Source organism: Armigeres subalbatus, chromosome 1, assembly GCF_024139115.2.
Source record: "Armigeres subalbatus isolate Guangzhou_Male chromosome 1, GZ_Asu_2, whole genome shotgun sequence".
Classification (NCBI taxonomy): Eukaryota; Metazoa; Arthropoda; class Insecta; order Diptera; family Culicidae; genus Armigeres; species Armigeres subalbatus.
The window spans coordinates 20,953,608-20,974,631 of NC_085139.1; the positions used below are offsets into that span (position 1 = coordinate 20,953,608).

At 40.3% G+C, this 21,024-nt stretch overlaps 1 protein-coding gene across 2 annotated transcripts in view; it reads left to right on the forward strand.

Moving 5' to 3' along the window:
• Window positions 1-21,024, forward strand: part of LOC134222556 (AN1-type zinc finger protein 6) — a 123,076-nt gene that overhangs the window by 11,846 nt on the left and 90,206 nt on the right. The window lies entirely within an intron of this gene.

Genomic DNA, 21,024 nt, shown 5'->3' on the forward strand with positions numbered 1-21,024 from the left:
ATTTGTTTTCATGATTTCTACAAGTTATATACAGCATCATTCTTTTTCTGTGTCAAGGTTTAAGTCTTCAATGATATTTTCTTCAATTCCATCAACGATGGAAGATGAGATAAATTCATCTAAAGTATTAGAAGATAAAGAACTTTTGAAAATCTTCAAATATTACAAAATTACGCATGGCATAAGAATAACTAAGTGAAAAATTTTTCCAACGTCTCCTCGTTATCCAAATCGAGCTTAAAATGGATCTGATTCATGTAAGGCACGAAGGAAAATGTCAACATTTGCCTCTCTTGATCATTTTCTTGCATTATGAGTTCTAAATTTCTTCAACTGTTTATATTGACTTTCCGCTGGTTGTTCAGCCAGTGAACCTCAAAGTGTAGATGAGTGAATAAATATTTCCCTACCATTAGCCAGACATTCATGAACACTAGCAGGAATTTCATACGCTCCGTTCTAACTAAGATATTGTTCGTCTTTACTTTTGCAATAAACATGTCGGGAATTATTGATTCCAGGAGATTTATAAATATTTACATATTATGAAATCTCATATTTAGTTCTCCATCAGTAGCTAATGAATAGCTCAGAAAATTAGGTTTAGAGAATGACTCAAACCACTCAAGCCCCAAACGCATTTCAGCGGAATGGCGACGGAAACGGTAAAATTTGACAGGAAATATATGAGCGAACTGTTAAATCCTTCCGTTACCGTTGTGCTGCATTGCATTGGGGTTTTATTCATTTACTCCTTTGAAAAGTTAATTAAATGAGCTCAAATGGTTATAAATAAAGTCGAAGTTATTACCAAGAAATGTATGTTGACCACACCCTGTGAGCGCATAGTTCAGTCCGGCCCTGTGTCAATTGGACGCGAGGGGACTAGATCTCGCGTCGAATCAAACTTGTTGCGCGAAACTCGGACACAAATAAGTGTCTAAATGGCGATTGCGTTCTTTTGCGCACATACATACAGACGCGCATGCACACATACAGACATCACCTCAATTCTTCGCGCTGAGTTAGTTGATATATACCACTAGGGGTCTCGGGCCTTCTATCAAACATTCGTTTTTGGAATGAGCATTAACCTTGGAGTACGAGAGAGGCAAAACACGGTAAAAAACAAATGAAAAAATCAGAGTGACTTAACTCTGTTAATTGCAAATACTGGCAAGAAATTCTTTCAGGACATTTTAGTCGAAGCTTTGTCCTTGATGTGTATCATAAAGAACCCGGGATTCCTGAGGAAAAAAGTTCTTCACTATCAAAGTTGAAAATAGCGTCGTTTTGGAAAAAATATTGCTTCCGCATTTTTTCAATTTTTTTCACAGTGTAACCATTAGTTTTTGCACACCATTTAAAAGCTTATACAATAACCTTTGTAATGATGTATTAACATTGAAGAAAAAACATTTAAAAATATTTCAATAAATAGTTGAAAATAAAATATTTTTTCAGAAAATTTGCTAACTTTTTTACCCATTTCTGACTTTGCCACCTTATATCTTTGGAACTAGTGCACCTAGAGACTTCAAATTCAGAATTTCTCTTAATTAGAGTATTGACAATGGAGAGAAAATATTTTAAAATAATTCGGAAGACATGACATTTTCGATTAATGACCGCCCGAAATCCTATAGTGCGGTGGTGCAAAGGGCCGACTTGAAAGATCACCATTCTGAGCGTTGCCCGGCTATCGCTTTAACTTGTTGCCAGGTTAGATTTCGGTCGACTTCTTTTATTTCTTTATTGAGGCTTCGCCGCCATGAGCCTCTGGGTCTGCCTCTGCTGCGATGTCCCGCTGGGTTCCAGTCTAATGCTTGTTTACAGATTTCGTTTCCGCCCCTACGTAGAGTGTGACCGACCCAGCCCCACTTCCGATCCCGAATTTCTGTTGCTATCGGCCTGGTGACAACGACGATGGAGCTCGTTGTTTGAGATCCAATTGTGAGGCCACCAGGCCCGAATTATATACCGAATTGGTTAACAAGTTGCCAATATTATAGGATAGAATGATTATGTGTCGAATTGCTATTTGAAAGAAAAAGTGCTTTAGTCAATAACAATTAAAAAATAAATGGTTTATTGCGGTGTTTCTAAAAGTCACATAATTGTTGCTCCAATATTGTCCAAAGAATGATGGATTCACAAAAAGAATAAATATAAACACGAAAACGGTGAATATTTCGAGAATATTCCAGACTGCATATTGACTTCGGTGAACTTCTCTAACCGACTAACCTGGTCAAAAGAAATTTAGTCGAATGATGTTTTGTCATTAGACATAACGTTGAATAGATTAGGTTATATGACTATTTGGTTGGAATAAAATTTTTGGCCAATAATTAACGAATTATGGTTGGAAGACAATTTTATACTGAGCTAATTTTTGTATAAATATTGAGTGAAAGAAAGAGTATCAATGAAAATAATAAGAACACCATTTCTATTCGACCAAATGTCCCTTCGACTAAAAGTCCTTTCGACGAAATGTCATTTGACTAAATGTCATTAGACTAAATGTCAATCAACGAAGTGTTCCAACGCCGACTACGATGAAGTATTGGCAAAATAACATTGATATCATTGGTTTTAGACCATGTGCCGGAAAATAGACTACAGGGTATTTCACCATCTGTACATAGTATTGGACTATTTCTGAAGGTTTTCATTTTTTTTATAATACACTCCAGAAGTTTCTGTTAGCTCAGGTGAAAAATGCTCATCGGCATCCGTATTCGTTTCTTCCGCTGCTGATTGAACTTTCTCACGTCCACTGAATTCCTCTAATCAATTTATTCATGAGTTCTGTGGATTATTTATTCAAATTAACCAAAAATCTATTGACGAATTATCTATTTAACTAATTACCCTTATTACCGACTAAACACTTTCAACATTCGACTTATTTTCCATTCGACTAAATATCCATTCGACTGAATGTCCATTCGATCAAATGTCCATTTGACTAAATTTCCATTCGATCAAATCTCGGGTACTTATCAAAAGGACGTATGTGATTTTGTAAACAAAGATTCAAACGTCGATTTGTCCAATCTGATGGCACTCCCACGCAAACCATCACCTCAGACAGGTAGGGGAAGCCTTCGGCTACCTGTTGGTGGTGTTGGTTTGCGTTGGAGTGCCATCAGATTGGACAAATCGACGTTTGAATCTTTGTTTACAAAATCACATACGTCCTTTTGAATAAGTACCCGAGAAATGTACTTTCGACTAAATGTCATTCGACGAAATGTCATTCGACGGACTGTCCCAAAGCCGCAAAAATCATTATCTTGAGTGGAAATTTCCCTATCCTGCTATTGATGCCATCCATACTAATTATTTTCGCGCGTCAGAGCGCTCGTAATTCACCAAGTACACCAGTTCCAAGTAAATGGAAGAACGAGTGGCACCACCCAAAACGGCCTAGGCCGCGCTCACAGAAGAGTGGGGTTTTCTTACCGTGCACGCAGAAAATCATAATTTTGAAAAAAAAAATCCACTTCATTGCTACTGATATCAGCCATTCGATGATTTCAGGCGTCTTCCTCCGACGAGCGTTCTCACTGCTGCCAACTCTTGACTTTCCGCCGTCCCCAATAACTTTGAAGACATTTTTTCGGCTCTCGTGTAAAATGATCTGAAAAGAACCGTTTTTCAATACACAATGCTCCTTTCCAATCACTCATAGCGATTAAATGTTAGTTCGAACCTGTTACGGGACCGCAACCGACGCAATCAATCCTTTCTTCCCATAAAGCTTAGTTCATGAAAATAACCAATTTTCTTCCCATAATGCGCTCAGCAACTAACAATAACCACACGATGGTCCGCACCATGTGTGGAAATTTCTCTTGAGTGCAGCTGCTGTTTTCCGGCGAAACTGATACGGCTGATTCGTATAACCTTGGATGGATCGAAATCAAGTGTAAGGGTTGTGGATGAAATATCGACCTCATTTGTTACCTTATATGGATTAAAGCAGGGTGATGCACTCTCGAATCTACTGTTCAAAGTAGCGCTCGAGGGAGCGTTTAGGAGAGCTGGTGTGCAAAGAAGCGGTACCATTATCACAAAATTGCATATGCTCCTGGGATTTGCGGACGATATCGATATTATCGGGATTGATCGCAGTGCCGTGGAAGAGGCTTTTGTGCCTTTTAAGAGGGAGACAGCGAGGATTGGACTCACGATCAATTCTAGCAAAACGAAGTATATGGTCGCTGGCAATCATTAGTGGTGGTGGTACCGAAATGGTGCCAGATGGTGAAAAGTTTGAAGTGGTAGAAGAATTTGTGTATCTTGGCGTATTGCAGCTGCAAATAGGGCTTATTACGGACTTCGTAACCAGCTTAAGTCCCGTAGTCTGCAAACGAAAACAAAATTTGCGCTGTATACTACTCTGATTCTTCCGGTGGTTTTATACGGCCATGAAACATGAACGTTAAAGGAGGCTGATCGGAGAGCTTTCGGAGTGTTTGAGCGTAAGGTGCTGCGGACAATACTCGGCGGTAAACAGGAGAACGGTATCTGGCGGGCCGCATGAATCACGAATTGTATCAGGTGTATAAAGGGCTGGATATTATAAGGCTTACTCAACACGGCAGACTACGGTGGGCTGGTCACGTTGTTCGTATGCCGGAAGAACGTCAAGCGAAGATAATATTTAGTAGAGAACCCGAAAGAGGCCGCAGGCTTCGTGGAAGGCCGCGTACACGATGGCTTTTTGCAGTTGAAGAGAACCTGAGGGCGCTCAATGTTAAGGGCGACTGGAAGCGATTGGCCCAGGATCGAGTCCAGTGGAGAAGGATACTCCTTTCGGCGTAGGTTCATCGAAGAGCAGTAGCCCATCAAGTAAGTAAGCAGCTGCTGTTGGCGACGACCTCTCGATGATCCGTTTTCTGCTGGGTCATCGTTGCGACAGTGCTGTGCTGTCCTCGTGTCCGCTCTCTGTGAAATCTTAATTGAACTGAGGATTAGATTATCCACGGTTGGAAGTTGCACGATTTTGATGTCTGTGCTTGCGATGCACAAGCGCAACTGGTTTGTGTACCGATTTTTGACAGTGCCTGGCAGTGACTATTCAATTTTTTATAAGAATAGCGCTTATAACTCAGTTTTCGTTTTTTTTTGCGTATACTTTTGATAGAAGGAGACCCACAGTGTTATACATATACCAATCGACTCAGCTCGACGAATTGAGGTGATGTCTGTATGTGTGTGTGTTCACTTTGATGCAACTTTGAAGATGCAATGCCATGCAATGCCAATAAGTAGAAGAAGTGTGTTCACTTTAACGGGGTTATTTTTTAATTTGAACTTCTGGTTAATCTATGAGCATCAGATAAACCGGTCACGATGTTCCATTTTTCTCTTCTCCGACCCACGTGCTAATTGACAAACGGGCTTGGTAGTCATATGGCTACCGTGGGTTCAATCCCATGTCCGTTCCATTCTCCTATTGTATCTTTCTCTATATTTCTCATATTCTAGCAATCGTTTGAACTGGAAACGGACTTCAATACCGTTTCCATTCTTATACCTTCAACTGTTCTAGCAGTAGCTGCTAGAATTGGAAATGAACTAAAAAAAGCTCGTTTCCTACATTCAATTAGAAATTCCATCAGTTGCTTTCTTCTATCTATAACATTGGCAGCTCGTTAACCAAGACGAACTTTCGAACCTAACCCAAAAATTCCAATACATTCCGTATGATCTCGTGGCAAGTGCAGAGGTATATTCGCCTTGCAGTGGGCGAGTGATTACATCATCATTTCCTCCCCCCTTCACTACATTGACTTGCATTCTGACGTGGCAGGCGCCAGTACGATCTAACAAATCAGATCACCAGTACTTGTACATTGAAGATGAGTGCTAGCCCCAAGAAAATATCTGTTGGTTCTCTGCAAGAACAGCTGATCTGTTCATAATGGAGTAGCAACTACGGGCAGTCAATCAAGCTCAAGCTCAAGCAGCTCCGACCCACGTGCTAAATGACGTTTGAATACTTTTCAATGTTCAAACCAACAGGGTTCAAATCAAAAAGTGTTTCAATTAAAAACGAGCAAATTACCGGGGGTCCAATGCCAATCGGCATTCTGCCAAATGGTCTAACACCAAGTTGGAGGACACAAAAACAAACCCCCATTTAGTTTTAGTTTTTTGACCCTGTGCCGTGACGGACCCTGATGTATGTAACGGGTCTACGAAATGATTGACGACAAATAAAATAAAAAATAAAAATACAAATAAAATAACCCTATATCGATTTACATCTCCCGAGCAAAGCCGGGTAAGGTACCCCGGGGCAAGTGGGACCTAAAAAACGCTAGTTCAGCAAAATTGTTAACACATACTTAGAAAACAGGTTATTTCAGAACATTATCCACTGATACACCATTATATGCTTTCATTGTTGAAGTGTAGGGGTGTTGGAGGCCATTTATTCAAATACAAAAATATTGGTAGTGCAAGAAATGAATTTACATTCAGGACCCACTTACCCCTTCAAACGGGGCAAGTGGGATCTATTCTGTTTTCTACTGACGAACAAAACTAATTTTAGGAATGTAGATATACTGATATTATTTCTGAGTATTAGTACTTTCAGATCATGGATGGAGATTGGTTGCACGTCGGACTTTATTTTTGCAACAAGAGAGGGATTATAATGTTAGCAGATATGAAAACAAGACAACAGCCGATTTACTGTTTATTTGGCTGTTATCTTGTTCTCAATTAGCTTACTTTTGTACTAAATGTTTTAGTTGGTAAGGATAAGCAAATCTTTATTCACTTTTCGTATGAATAAATATTTCTCTTTTAAGAACACAAATTATTACATAAATCAATACTTCAGAAGAAACGTTTTTATTCAGCGATGCGCAGTATGTTTAATTTGTAACAGAACAGAATAGCCAATTTATGTGTTAAGCACTTAATTTATCTGAAAATCTGATGCGAAGTTTGAAAATAACAAAACACAAGACAAATCCTGTTGACCTATTGTAGAATAAATAGATTATTTGCACTGTAAACAGAAGAATATCGCATAGTTATAGCCATTGCTCTTCTTCATGCGGGAGATAATTTTCAGAATGTAAAATACACATTTGGTAAATAACTGTACAATACTTTTTAACAACGAAATCAAACTGCATCTGATTCAGATCCATATGATATATGAATGACGAAGCTATTTTTCACTAGGAAACCATCTAAAAACAATTAAAATAGCTTTATCGAAAATGTTGTTCAAATATGTCCCACTTGCCCCATGTATGTTAAAAGTCAAGGGCAAATGAAAATGGCAGATTTTGGCTTTAATTAAAAATTTTAAATCGTTTTCGATGTCACACAATTATTTAGTTGCTCAAAATATTCACTTTCCACATCAATGATAAATTTAGAAACGACTATTTAGTTGGAAATCCATTGAATTAAAATAAAAGTAATAGATTTTCCCGGTAGTTTAAAGTCATGATCAAGCAATAGCATTAGTATGGTGCCTCAAATGGTTTTGATTCCAATTTTTTTTGTGTCGGGTGAATTCGTTTATAGTTCTGCTTCATCTTCCTAGAACATTGTTACCATTAAAAACGTTCATCGATTCATCTGCAGTCATAGTACCCACTTATCCCGTATTTTCACTTGCCGCGGGATACCTTACATAAAGTTAGTATAATAGTGTAATTAAACATCCTACCTCTTTACGGATAAATTTGTCGTTTTTCGGTTCTAAACCGTGGTTAAACATCTTAGGGGCAAGCCAGAGTAAACGCGACGAGCGATGCGACGCGACGCGACTCACGTAAAAGAATAACAATCATTATCAACAGGCTGTCAAATTGCACTGTCGCTTGCCCCTTAATCTCCTGCCTCAGACCACGGGAAAATTTTCCTCCGGATTTATGTCCCCATGTGTTCTAATTGAGACAAGGAAAGTATTGTAATTATCTTCTTAAATTCACATTCTGGCACGCGCGGTGTCAACAATTTCCAAGTATGAAAGGAACCACGTGTAACTATAGCTGTTCAAAGGGAAAGACGATATGAAATGATCAAATTGCTTTTGGATTGTTGTTCACATTATAATTCTAGACTCTGGAGGCGTCTATCGTATTGTAGAAGTTTGCTCAAGCGTTACATTCACGTTATATGATTTCAATACATATTTCTATCTATTTTGCTCTATCATTGACATTCATTAGTTGTCTTGTAATTTCACGCATCGACGTTAGATCAAATGGTTTTTTTTCCAACGTCATTGATCTGGATGCTGGCGGTGAGGTCCGGTTGTGCTTAGAAAATTACAATTATAAAGCAAATTTACACATAATTTTACACACTTTAGTCTACTTTGCTTTTATTCAATTGCGTTTCACCTTCGATGTTCTCGTTCCAAGTGCGCGGAGGAAAAACGAACGACACTGACACGTCAGAAAGCATCTACTAAAACCAACAGCCCGTTCATATAAGTCGTACCCCAGGCGGTTATCAAAAGGATGAATGATTGTAATTTAAGATTTTTAATAACAGATGCTCCGTTTGGCGTATGTTCGTTCTCGAGTCTGTCGGGTCGATTTGAGAGGAGAGTTGGTGTGAGGCGGTGAAGAGACTGAGGAGAGCACACAATTTTAGCCGGAGGTGATTGACTCAATTTCAAGGTATCAGAGCTTTATTGTGTAAATCACTCCTTCTTAGAAAGAATGAACATATGCATTTCCATTCTGAAAGGAATTTCATTATCTGAATGCTTATTAACGGTAGAGATTCAAACTCAAGTTCTCAGTTTAGCGTACCATGCGCTTCGAGTCTTTTAATTTTATTAATTAATCACTAATATCTGTAGCCTCTAATGGTCAACATTATTTATACATATCACCTTGCTGATCAGCCTTTGCATTGTAGCCATCAAACAAAAACAAGAAATAAAGCGCACTTTGTGTTGTTAAGCCTATTTTGCAGGATTCTGCCCACCTTAACAAGCGAAAGAAGTTCCGCGTAAAAAATGTGGAAACCACATAAACGTAGAAATACACAATCAAAGAACCGGAATGAATGATAGACGGCAAAACACCAGGTTCGTGTTTGTCTGATGATGGCAGGCATCAGCTCTCGCTCGGGCCGGGGTCCAAACATGGACGCTCGCTCGTTTGCTGCTCCATCTTCCCAATGGCTGAAGTGTTTCATCTGCTGACTGCGTGGCTGCAAAGCGGCACACGGCACGAGCGGCAGACGAGACGATACGTGATTTACAGCGGCAGCTTCCTCTGAGGCACAAGAAGCAATTATCGACCGAAAGAACAAGGAAAATTGTAATTTTTGTTGTATTTTTTTGCAAACGGCAAGTCACGCAAAGTGTTTTATATTAAGATTCATCCATTCTTCGTGTGTGACTGTTTTCTCTTTCAGCAACATAATAAATGCAGGAAGTGAGTTTTTCACAGTTCAATGGCGTGTAAAGAATGCGTAATGATTTCGGACATGCGAACTATTAATTCGATATATCAACAATGTATAAGGATATTAGAAATTGATTTTACATTACATGTATAAGATTTTGTTTTCGTATACATACAAAAGGTTTATTCAGAATAGATAGAATAAGATGGCATTCCAACATATGATTATGTATTCAAAACAATGCTTCTTTTCGATAACTAATGTAGAACTACGTTTTCGAACTCTATATTTTCCGTGCTTTGAATCATGTACCCACTTACATTTTTACGTGCAAGAATGCACGTAAACACTTCGGAACATACGACGAACCTTATAGGGTCAAATAAAATAAGGGAAAATCCAACGCACCATGGACGGCGAAAGCGTTGGGGAGGCCATCGACCGTCAGTGCAGTCTTTTGCTTTTCCACTTGCATCCATAGCGCGCTCTGTTTTTGCTCCTCTGCAGAGATGCAGGCAGAAGCTCATCATCGCAAGTTACACCGCCGTAATCCATATCAACTGGAGTCTTGTTAGAAATAAAAGGGAAGATTTGTTTTCGTGATTTTTCATTCCATGCCATGCCCGGTTTCGTAGTCGAGCGAAATGAATGAAATCGAGATAACGCCCAGAAAAAAGTAAGGAGTGAGGAAAGATTTATTATCTCGTTTGATATCATTTGTGATGCAATTTGCAAGCCTTTTGACAAGGAAATGAATGTGTTGTAATCATAAGGACATTTTAAGTAATATCATTATGTTCAAACTGCGCGAAATTGACATTTTGCTTGACGAACGAAACAAAAAAATAGAAATTTGCCAATGTAATTCAACTCGTCTTGAAGAATTCACGTTCTTCCATTGAAAGGGCACACGTGAAATGTGAATCGTTACGGTTGTATGCATGCCTTCATTTCGCATGGATGATACAATATGTTCACGTGTCCATGCACTGAACGAAACGGCATGGTAATGCCTACCATATCAAAGGTTGTAGTAAAAACATTTTACCATTTGATTCAGGCAGAAAGCAAATAATTTACGAAATTACTATACAAGAGGAAAATTTGATTATGTTTTCTTGAGTAATGACGTGTAGCAGATTTTACCATGTTCTTATCATTGCTACTATGCGCGCGTAAATTTGAGATAAAATTAATTTTACCATGTAGATTTGTTTCTTTTCACTATTGTAGAATGGTTATCTTCAAAGTGTTATTGTAATTTGGTATATTATGAGCGAATAAAAGTTATACCACAGACAAACAGACATAACACTCGTCAAATTTCCATCGTTTACCGATTTACTGGTCAATTCAAATAATCATTAGTTGGCCAATCGGTCACTAGTGGCGCACGCATCGGATTTGCTCGAGTTTGACATCTGCTCACTACCGCCATCTGGTTCGTGATTTGCCCAACTAACTGAAATCAACAGATGTCGTTACTGTTTAAATGACGATGAATTTGATAAGTGAATGTTCAATGTGTTATGTCTGTTTGTCTGTGGTTATACCCTATTTAGATTACGCATGTTTTTGCAAGGAAAAGTGGCATTTCTCTCATATTTGAGCAGCTGTCAAATTCACTTTAGCCATTGAAACAAATTTTCCTTGGTCTTGAGTTTAGCATACTAAGCTTAAAGAGCTGAGCAGAATGGATACGTTTGCGTGCGTTTTGACAGTTTTCCCATGGTAAAACTGTCAAAACGCACGCAAACGTATCCATTTTACTCAGCTCTTAAGGCCGGAGGGGACTCTGCAGTGCATAAAGTAGTCTCCATTCAACTCGGCCCATGACTGCACGTCGCCAAGCACGTAGTCTACGGAAGGTCCGTAAATCATTCGCTATATAACTTGCTTTCTTGTGCCTGTCAGATCGCAAACCATTTGCACCGGATTATTGTCCGACATTCTGTTTACGTAGCCCACCCATCAACCATCGAATTTTATCGGTGTCAACGATGGATGTTTACCCAACTGCAGGTTTGTTACGACTACGCGATTTTCGCGGTTTTAGCGGATTTGGGCGGATTTATGTAACGGTAGGGTTTCGCGCGGATTTGGCGCGGACTCAGTTTTAGGTAAAAATTTAATAAATAAAATGCTAGATCTAAGGACGTTTAATTGAAAATTAGTTTCATGTCAATCTAGATGGGCTTTTCGTTTGAAGGCTGTTAACATTATTTTTCGGATATGTTCAAGCCATTATTGAGTGGGATGCATTACGCTTTTGAACATTTTTTAAACAAATGATATGAGGAGCGGGACGCCACTTGACGTCATGTTTAATTTTCAAAATTTTTAACTCGTTCAAAAATTAGAAGATGATTCTCAAACGTTATTTCTGAGGTTTTGAGTGAAAACAACCCACTTTTGGGTAGTTTTGGTTTTTAGTGTACTGTCAATTTGGTACAAACATATGTAAAGTTGCAGTTTAAAATCATATTTGAAATCAATCTATATACATAAAAATGAATTTCTGTCTGTCTGCGTCTATCTGCGTGAAAATTTGTATGCAGAGGTTTTTGGGTCCGAGAAAGGTTCTTAAGATGGTTCGAGATCCCTTCCTCTTTTGGAAAGGGGGGCTCCCAAATAAACCAGAAATTTTTGTATACATCGAGAAATAAGCAGAGAATAAATCAATTTTACGCGAAACGAAGTTCGTCGCGTTTGCTAGTAATATCATAAAAACAAACTTGAAGAGAAGACGTTCAGTAAATTGTGATAAAAAAACCCAGATTAATCCACCTAGCGGTGATGGTGCCTTTCTCTCGCAAAAAGGTAATAAATGTAGCCTTTACGCTTACACCTCGATGATGTACAAGAAAACCAAAACAGTTACACCGTCTAATGTTATGATAGAAAATTTACACTAGTAAACGACAGATGGCGCTGCCAAAAGTTTCTCGAATTTCCTATGTTCGAATTTTGACATTCGGACAATTTCAAAGTACTATGAAACTGAACGAAGAGCATACTTACGCCTAAATGCGTGCAACACGAGCATCTTTATAGTACGATGAAACGTTTTAAGAGAGCAAGCCACGGATAAACATTCATAGATGCAAGGCATTTTCATAACACATTATTGTTCTTTGTGACTATGTCTCATCACTATTTTAATATTATCTATTTTTTGCAATTCGCAATTATTATGAAATTCAATAGTGATCAACAGCATTTTAGCCTCTGTCGGATGCAACTTGTTGCAAGAAAATCGGTTAAGAGTTTCTATGTGAAAATTTGGCTAATGTTTTGTGGCATTTTGTGCACACACACACACACATACACACACACACGCACACACGGACAGACAGACATTTGTTCAGCTCATCGAGCTGAGTCGAATGGTATATAACACTATGGGTCTCTGGGACTTCTATCAAAAGTTCAAATTTGGAGTGAAATGATAGCCTTTCGGTACAACTTAGTTGTACGAGAAAGGCAAAAAAAGATATTTCACGTGTATTTGCTTAGAATTTAGTTCTGGGTTGCAAGGATTTGGCGTGGAATGGATTTCAGTCGGCGCAGATTTGGCCTGGAAAATATTTCAGGATCTCCTTAACAACCCTGCAACTGGTCCCTATTATCACCCTGTTCTCTCAACAGGTGATGCAACTCGCAATTCATTCACCTCATCCATGTACTGTCTTGCACATGCAGCCCACCATAGATGGTTTTCTTTTGAAAACTCAAAGCGCGTGTTTGCCCCTTCACTAGAATTGACCTTTCCCGTCAAAAATTGCATCTCGTTTTATTGTCTTAGTCGGTTCTTTGGTTTATTTAAGGTAAACTTTCCCAAATAACCCATATTTTTTGACGCCTCTAACTATTTTTAAAATCGAAAACAAAAATCGAAAAAGTGCTGCACGTGTGAACCGGCCTGAAAAATTCACCCGATGTTCGTTTAAAATCGGGCCAAACTTAAAAACCAGCCCTTTTTCGATTTTTGTTTTAAATTTTAAAAATACTTAGAGGCGTAAAAAAATATGGGTGCTTTCGGAAAGTTGATCTAATCTAAGCAAAAGAATCGATAGAGCGAAAAAATAATTTTGACGAGAAAGGTCAATTATCCAGCTCTCGTGTCCATAGAGGACTATCGTTCTACGGCGGCAAACTCTCGATTGGGGCGTCTTGCAGAGTCAAAAGTACGTACGTTTTCCTGACCCGATGCGTTTCCGAATTCCTCTGTTGGTATCGTTTTCAGCGGTCAGATAGATATTTTGGCTCCAATCTTATGACATAATCTTCAGCAGAGATCTCGGAAGAGGCCGTAGTCCGTAGGCTTCGTGGTAGACCACGTACACGATGGCTTTTTGCGGTTGAATAGAACTCGAGGGCACTAAACGTTCAGGGCGACTGGATGCGAATGGCCCAGGTTGGAAACCAAAGGAGAAGGATACTATCGATGAGGAGCTGTAACGGAACTACTCCCTCTCGGCGTGTTAACTGCATCACTACCCCAACTATGTCTCCTTGGTGACATCTTTCGGGATTCGCAACCATGTGGATAATTCTTCTTCACTGCCATCCATTGCACTTCGTTGGCTCCGCGACTAGCAGAAGGTCACCGATAGCTAGCGTTTGGATTTCATTAATCGATATAGGTTGCCGATTAAGCATCGGCAGGAATCCTAGCAGCCACAACGTTTTCGGAAAGCGTCTAGCTGTACTAACTCCCATGATCAACCCAGATTTTTTTTGCTTTCTATTTCGTTTGGCTGGCCATGGACTCCAGATGTGACGTCTTCATCAGTTAATTCGAATTCAGCAATAGAAAATGGTTTGGTTTTACCGCCTCCGTCTCCTCACCTCAGATTCCAATGTCCAGAGGTCATCAAGTTTTCCTTCACTGTACGCTTCACCAACCGCATTCTTCACTGAATGCACCAGACCATGTGAGGTCATATCAAAATTATATCAACCTATGTTATTATTGTATACTAAATTTTTATAACAAAATTTGTTAGACACATGGTGCAGGATGTTGTTAAAATATCTAAATTTCTATCAAAAATTACACTACTGGAAACAAAAAACTATCAAATTTTGTTACAATTGTATCATACAAATAACATATTTTGTTAGAAATTTGTAACAGAATTAGATACAAAATATATAGTTTCTGTGCAGTTGCAAATTTGTGATTGTGATCAACAATCAGAAATTTTAGTTTTTGTCTGAACAAGAATATTTTTCAAGAAATTGAAACTAACAAGATTACAAATAAGGCAATCTTTTCAAATTATATCAGCGTTATGATATCTATATGGCTGGGAGACTTTGCTACATCTTTTTTAATTGCCTACTGTTGGGCAATTCGGTGTTAAGCATTTTAAAATCATATTATGTTAAATGCTGTTACAACATTTGAAAGACATAAGAACAAAATTGTATCAAAATAAGTTATAAATATCACAATATGTTAATGTTGTGTTCAGTTCCTGTTATGCTCTTCTAGTCGGGTCTCCGGGTGGGAACACTTTCTAGTAGTTTTATTAAAGGTTACGGACAGACACTGACTTAAATATTATTTGATATTGCAATACACGATTGTCTCCTTGAAACTTGCTTCCATTGTCGCTGAAAAACTCAGCGAGGGGGTCACGCAGACCTCCGAATCGTCGAACACAAGAAATATATGATTCCGTTTCCGTAGACGAACTGTATGCGACGAGACGAACTGTATTCGAGAAGGACGGTTCGTACCATCAAGTACGCAAACAGTGCGGTTATACAGTCGACCTTCCCAATTCCACCGGCAGTGGCCAAAGTAATCTACTCCGGCGTATGTATAAGCTTAATCGTAGTGGACCAGGCGGGTAGCAGAAAGTGAGGCCATTGATGAGATTGATGGTCGACGGATTTGATGGGAAAGTGCAATTGTGGCTCACTTTCTAAACTATCATTCATTCGGCACAGTTTCCGCGTTTCTGTGGCATTATACTTGGTGATATCGGCGCTCTAGAAGCTCTGTGATTGGATGTTAAAGACAATGTTCTGAGCTGCGAAAATTCGATCCTGCTTATGCAATAAACCATGGTTATGCAATATCGAGTGTGAGTGAGTCAGCGTGTTTGATAATGCTGCGATCTCGTCTATCTGGAACGCATTCTCGTTAAATTAAGTTGAAAATTGTTTCCTCTGCCAGTTTGTTTTGGCTGCTTGCTGGCATAATTATTTAAAGAATTTAAGTACGTAAGCAGTTGCTCGATGCAATCAATTAAAAGATCAATGTTGGGTAGTTTCAGAAATTCCGAACCAGTTGGGGTCAAAGTATGGTCCGCTGGCCTATTTGATCACCTCGTTTGCCTTTGTTGGAACCCATCGCCATTCGCTTACTATCGTGTCCTACAGGATTTCACTTACTCTGAAGGACACGGACTGTCGATAACATCTGGGGTCTGCCAGTAATGCTTTGGAGTTCGCCCAGAACACCATTCTTGAAACAGAAATACTGTAATTTTCCTTGACGAACGTGGACCAACGTACGCCCACAAATACACAATAACAGTCTTCTCAGAACATCCGCAAACATGGAAACTATACGATTCCTGATTATTGTTTCTACGTGGCTTATAGACGCATCACCCAAGTCTGGTTTGATCTGTCACCGAAGCGGATGGTAAATGTGTTTGATTGAACTATTGACTCCTAATGCAGAGTAACTGGATCGATTCGAAAGATGCTAGGAGATGATGGTCCATCTTTGATGGGCATGGATCTCGTGGAACGAACAGGTTCTCTTATGATGACTAAACCGGCAATCATTAATATCGTAAAGTTTTCGAGCTCGGTATGCCCATGACTGAAGAAACAGCTTTAGTATAGAGCAGGCTTGCGAATCCTGCACCAGCGATCGTCAACATTTTATTTATTTATTATCAGACTAAGGCCGGAGTGGCCTGTGCTCCACATAAAAGTCTTCTGTATTCAGCTCGGTCCATGGCTGCACTTCGCCAACCACGCAGTCTGCGGAGGGTCCGCAAATCGTCCTCTACCTGATCGATCCACCTTGCCCGCTGTGCACCTCGTCTTCTTGCTCCCGTCGGATCGTTGTCGAGAACCATTTTCACCGGATTACTGTCCGACATTCTGGCTACGTGCCCGGCCCACCGCAGTCTTCCAATTTTCGCGGTGTGAACGATGGATGGTTCTCCCAACAGCTGATGCAACTCGTGGTTCATTCGCCTCCTCCACGTACCGTCCGGCATCTGCACCCCACCATAGATGGTACGCAACACTTTCCTTTCAAAAACTCCCAGTGCGCGTTGGTCCTCCACGAGCATCGTCCAGGTCTCGTGCCCGTAGAGAACTACCGGTCTTATAAGCGTTTTGTAGATAGTCAGTTTGGTACGGCGGCAAACTCTATTCGATCGGAGCGTCTTACGGAGTCCAAAGTACGTACGATTTCCAGCCACTATGCGCCTCCGAATTTCTCTGCTGGTATCGTTATCGGCGGTCACCAGTGAGCCCAAGTACACGAATTCTTACACCACCTCGATTTCGTCACCACCGATAGAAACTCGTGGTGGGTGGCTTACATTGACCTCTCTTGAGCCTCTTCCTATCATGTACTTCGTGCTTCGACGTATTGATGACTAGTCCAATCCGTTAAGCTTCGCTTTTCAGTCTGATGTAGGCTTCCTCCATCCTCTCAAAGTTACGTGCCATGATATCAATGTCGTCGGCGAAACCAAATAACTGGACGGACTTCGTGAAAATCGTACTACTCGTGTCAATCCCTGCCCTTCGTATTACTCCCTCCAAAGCGATGTTGAATAGCAGACACGAGAGACCATCACCTTGCCGTAACCCTCTACGCGTTTCGAAGGGACTCGAGAATGCCCCTGAAACTCGAACTACGCACATCACCCGATCCATCGTCGCCTTGATCAACCTTATCAGTTTATCCGGAAATCCGTTTTCGTGCATTAGCTGCCATAGCTGGTCTCGATCGATTGTATCATATGCGGCTTTGAAGTCGATAAATAGATGATGTGTGGGCACGTTGTATTCGCGGCATTTCTGCAATACCTGACGTATGGCGAACACCTGGTCTGTGGTAGAGCGTTCACCCATAAATCCCGCCTGGTACTGCCGCACGAACTCTCTTGCAATTGGTTTTAGTCGGCGGCATAAAATTTGGAAGAGTACCTCGAAGGCGGCGTTCAGCAATGTGATTGCGCGGTAGTTGTTACAATCCTGCTTATCGTCCTTTTTGTAGATGGGACACACGACACCTTCCATCCACTCCTGCGGCAGAACCTCATCCTCCCAAACCTTGGTAATCACCCAGTGCAGAGCTCTAGCCAGTGCCTCACCACCGTGTTTAAACAGCTCTCCTGGAAGTTGGTCAACTCCAGGGGCTTTGTGTTGTTTTTCAGCCGGCCGATCTCCTCCTGGATTTCCTGGAGATGCGGAGCCGGAAGTCGCATGTCCTGCGCGCGTGCTCCTAGGTTCATTACCATACCGCCACCGTTGTCTGCCATATCGCCATTCAGGTGCTCTTCGTAGTGCTGCCGCCACCTTTGGATCACCTCACGCTCGTTTGTAAGAAGGTTCCCGTTTATGTCCTTACACATATCGGGCTGTGGCACATGGCCCTTACGTGAACCCCTATCGACCCCTAGCCCTATCGTCAACATTCAACTGTTTAAATGAATTGCAGTTGCATCGCACACGGTTCTCACTGCTTTTATAATGAAATACAATCGAGTAGTTTCGGCAAACTGGTCAAATATGATGATCTACTAAATGATCCTATAGCATAAAAATTGATGAATCCTTTATGCCTCGAACTATAACAAGTGCTGCTCCATTTGCATCCCTTCTTCTTCTTATTAGCATTACATCCCACACTGGGACATTGCCGCCTCGCAGTTTGGTGTTCATTTTAGCACTTCCACAATTATTAACTGCGTTTCTAAGCCAAGGTACCATTTTTGCATTCGTATATCATGAGGCTAACACGATGATACTTTCATACCCAGGGAAATCGAGACAATTTCCAATCCGAAAATTGCCTAGAACGGCACCGAGAATCGAACCCAGCTACCCTCAACATGGCCTTGCTTTGTAGCCGCGCGTCTTATCGCTAGGCTAAGGAGGGCCCCATTTGCATCCCGTTTGAAGCTAATCATATTAGTCGCATCCTGCACCACCGATGCAAACAAGTTGTTGAAATCCACGTATGTACCCACGCCCACATCATCCGCTGATCTGCCGGAAGTTTAGCTACAGGCTCCTGCAGTAGTTAAATGTTTGATAGGAAAACGCGTTCACCCGCTGCTTCAATGTGGTCTACAGATTTCAAAAAGTAGTGGACGTCATATTCGAATCGCCCCTTATGTTGACAGAGTTATCCGGCGTTATAAATTATCTGTTTAACAATAACATCTGTCTAGGTTTTTAGTTTTTATTACCACCTATTCAGTGTTTATATACATTTTCCATATGTTTTTACTTACTTTTCCATATGTTACCTATTTTAATCAAAGATTTCGTGATTTTTGATACATATTTAAGGGTAGCGATATGAACAGAATTTTCGAAAATTTCTTCCGTTATACGCATAATTTTTCATGCACATAGGAATCCAAAAATATATGAGTCAAATATGCGTATAACGGCAGTATATGTAATGCGAAATTACGTATTTTCAATCTAAAGACCCTACAATTACGTTCATACTTAGATTTAATCTATTAACGGGTTTCATAAAATACTTACGATTCATCCGAGCTTCAATGCAATCAACTCGAACCATTCTGGTAAATAGTTGTTTACAAGCTAATCTCTGTTACTACTTCTAGAATGTTCTATTGGATCCGTGCCCTGCTGGTCCCGTGACGGTGGTTCACTTTATTCCCCAACAAAAACCAACCGACCAGATAATCTTTTCATTAGGAAATTCCTCCTAAACGACGAGTGTCAAGATCATCGGGTGCGCTTTCAAGTCCGTAGGCTTGCCTTTACAACATCACATATTTATCATTTAGAGCTGGCTGTGGCCTATCTACTTTGATTGCGGTAAATCGTAGTAGTTTACTTTGTACTGCTGGGCGCAATCTATCTTTTGTGGTGTGCTTACGACCGTCACCGTCATATCGTTCGCTGCTCGTGGTGAGCATTTAGAGAGCATGTTTGGTTTACAAGCAAACGGTTTTTTCTGATTATAATGGTTTGGTGTATTTAATAATGTGGAAAGGGAAATCTATGTTTGTCAATTTACAATGTAAGTATTCGTAAGACCCGTAATGCTGGGTAGACACCTTTACGTGGTGTGTTACGGGGTAAGATCTACCACGGTTACATTGCTACAGCTACAGGCAAATCCAGACCCAACGAATACCTTCCTCATTATCCATCTCCGTGATACTTATGAGGGTGTCGCTAAGTCGGTGGCCTCTCGTTAAGTAAGTACTACATCAACACTTCCTTCCTCTCCTTAGTTATGGTGAAGATAGTCGTGGCCAGGAGTAGTAATCCTGATAAATAAGTTACGAAATTGTACCAAAATTTAGAAAGAATTCTACCAAAATTTAGAAATATTTGTACCAAAATTGATCAAAACTGTTAAATGGATTTGTGATGAGTTACTACCGTGATTCGCATAAAAGCATTAATATAAATGTATTTACGCTATCCTACAAATAGTCGTCCATCAAGGTATACTAGATTAGGTACATATAACGAGGTGAACTACAACCGTGTTTTAATTTTGATCGGTAATGATCGCTCGATTTTCTGGTCCTTCAAAGTTCGTTGTTCAGCAGCAGCTCCGTCGACGAAGTGATGGGCAACCGCAAGGAGAGCGAGGTAAACAAACGGTAAAACTTGCCCAGCCTATCCCGACTCGACTGTACGACGTCTTATGTTTGTTGTTGTTGTAGTCTCTATTAAGTACACTCACTACTAGTGGGTAACGTTCGGTGGAACACACGGGCGGCAGTTGTTTGTGACGCCGCGCCGCCAACGAGCACGCTTCTAGGAAGTGACAGAAGTGGCAAAACTCACAGAGCACACGTTCTCCGATGTTCTTTGTGTGCTTTGCTCTCGTCGAGTTCACAACGACGTCGAATGGATGGCGATGATATGGAGGCGGAAATCTAGCGGCGGTGCTGCTGTTTTCGATTCCGGGCGCAGCACCACCACACATATTTGAATACTGGAATCTCCCATGATGGGGGCCGATCGTTGATGACGAGAATTACTACGCCGACCAGGAAGGATGGTGGGAGATACTGATGACAATATGCAGAGACCAGACAGCTGTCGCTTAGTGATGACTCTTGATATAGGAAGGGAATTTCAATTCAAATTTGTTTTGGATTTGTAGTGTAGATTATGTATAAAATTTCTGTTTCTCATGGATGGAATCCAATTGAACACGAAAATGTTCATAAGAAGTGTGATTTTTACGAGGATTGGATAATGAACGACAAAAATGTTGAAAGCTAATTCATGCACTTCATGAGATCTCTTCATTTCAAGATTCGCATATTGGTCCTAAGACGAGTTAAGTACTTTCCGTTTAATTCCACTACTACGAAACTTAGTGGAAATAAA